Consider the following 2,500-nt stretch of genomic DNA (forward strand, 5'->3'; position numbering starts at 1 on the left):
ATACGTTTTGAATACTACATACGTTGATCGTTGCGATCGATGTGAAATCATTGTTGGATAAAAGTAGGATTGATGTCATATAGTCCTTACCTTTACTAGGAGGTATCCCAAAATTTATATTCCAATTGTCTTATCGCGATTTCCAGTATTGATGTCCATCGGGTCCCTGACATGAAATGGCACAAAATATGCATCAAGTGTGTTCCAAGCGTTCCAAGTTGCTCGAATTAACCGCTTCACTTGCCCAATCCAAATTCTCCGCCCGGATCATATAAAATGTAAAACACAGTGTGAAATAAGGTTTCAAAGGGTAGGCGATACTGCCACCTAGCAGAATTCGGCCGGTATTGCACTCTCTTAAAATCGGAAAAAAACGTAATAAAACGTAATAAAAACGTAATATTAGGTTTTTGGCGCTCAACGGTTGGCAAGCAAACACGTAATATTATGTGATTGGCGCTGAAAGTGTTAATGGTCAAGGTGGTGCATTATGACGTGAGACAAAACAAAAACAGACCACATGAGATAAACTAAATTATCTTGTGAGGCACGGTACCGCGGCGTGCAAATCTGCATGGTCATAACCTGCTACTGATTGGTTTCATTAACTAATGCTGGTTTAACCCCTTAAGCTTACCCCACATTTTGCATAAAACGCCTGACGATTGCATACCCAAAGTAATTTGCGATTTATTATATTATGAGTCTGGTCTATTTTGAAAGGTAACATTCTAAAGTTTCTTACACAATAAAAAAAATAAAAAAAATCACTTTAAGTGCTAATGTATTAAAGAAACAGAGGTTTGAACACACTGAAATAAAATATTTGCTCCTTACTTTTGTGTTGACTTGTTGCCAGATGCCTGTTTTTAAATTCCAGCTGAGAGGTAGGAGCTGGAAAACATTCCATAGCCTGAAGTCTAGTACAGGTCCAAAGTTTATAAAAATCTCATGGAAAATTTGTGTTTTTGTAATGTGTGTACTGCAATAATTCAGCGTGATTATCCAAAATGGCCATCCACTACCATTAATTCAGACGCGCGAGTCAAAACAAAGAACTTGTTTGTCTTATTCTGCCCCCTTCTCGTTGTAATCAGCGCTCTTCTGGGATCGCTTTCGGAGCAGACACTCCTTGGCTACAACGGTGGTCAATCATTTTCGCCATCAGCGGTGACTGGTCAGTTCAGGACCATTTACAACCGGACATGGTCACTCGTCGGAACGGCTTGTCAAATGATGCTCGCCGGATATTTTGTCTTGTAACTCGAAAGGCGGCAAATTCAACTTTCAAACAATGTGTTGGTTGATCGCCGAAAAATGCAGCCCGGAGCCAGCAGACGAGCGCAAAGGGCAAAAAGTCCCAACAGTGGGACGCAGAACGTTAAGAGGATAATCATCGAGGATTAGTGCGGGTTTGGCGGCACATCCACCAGCTTGAGTCAAGACACGGTCCAAAAAATTATTATAACAGCGTAATCCCCCCCAGCGACGCTTGGCTCAGAACTGAAATATCTCTTTACCAGCTTTATCAGGTTTCTTTATTTCATAAGGTTAGACCTCGTACTTGGATTAGGTTATCATGCAGGATGACGTCATGTTATGCCAAAGAGGATGATGGATCGTCAGGTCAGTCTACGGTAAATCCTTTTAGTCAATTCATTGTGTGTAGTGGTGACGCATCAGCGATGACAACGCAGCAGTAGTCGGGGGGAACTAACTAGGCAGACGGGGCGAATATAACAAACTTGGAACATGTGTTCATTGTGAATCTCGCTGTCCACAAACCCTCCGATTTCTTCCAGCAGTTGCTATGGTGCCTCATTGAAATGGTAATTGGATGAAAAGGGAATGCTGGTTACAATGGGATCAACTTGGCCATTAGAAATGTTAGCTTCATAACTGTATAAAAAAAAATATATATATATTACGATTACTGAATAGTCCTGCATACAGGGACTCTTGAATTGAAAGACATGGTTTTACATTGTCACTTGCTTGGATATATTATCTTGTAACATAACGTTATGTCATTGTTGAAGGGATGTAAGCCCCATGATGACATTTCTTTAGTCAATGTGTGGTGGTGACATGACAGTTGTGACAAATGCACTGTACAACAATAACCAATCCGGTGATAGCTGTGTAACACACTATGTCAAATAACTGAACTGCACTTTTCACATAGAAGTAGCATCTGACAGCTACATAGAGGTGTTATATATCATCTGAAAGCTACAGGTGTTATACACCACATTGAAGCTACATAGAAGTATCATCTGACAGCTACATAGAGGTGTTCTACATTATCATAGAAGTGTTATACAGTAGAATATAATCTGAAAGCTACATAGAAGTGTTATACACCATCTGAAAGCTACATAGAAGTGTTATACACCATCTGAAAGCTACATATAAGTATTATACGCCATCTGAAAGCTACATAGAGGTGTTATACATCATCTCAAAGCTACATAGAAGGGTTATACACCATCTGGAGAAA

The 2,500-nt window shown here is 40.0% G+C and overlaps 1 protein-coding gene across 1 annotated transcript in view; it reads right to left on the reverse strand.

Moving 5' to 3' along the window:
- The window catches only part of jph3b (junctophilin 3b), a gene marked incomplete at its 5' end in the record, with an annotated part of 161,954 nt that overhangs the window by 7,410 nt on the left and 152,044 nt on the right, over positions 1-2,500 (reverse strand).

Source organism: Notolepis coatsorum, assembly GCF_963971535.1.
Source record: "Notolepis coatsorum genome assembly, chromosome: 6".
Lineage (NCBI taxonomy): Eukaryota > Metazoa > Chordata > Actinopteri > Aulopiformes > Paralepididae > Notolepis > Notolepis coatsorum.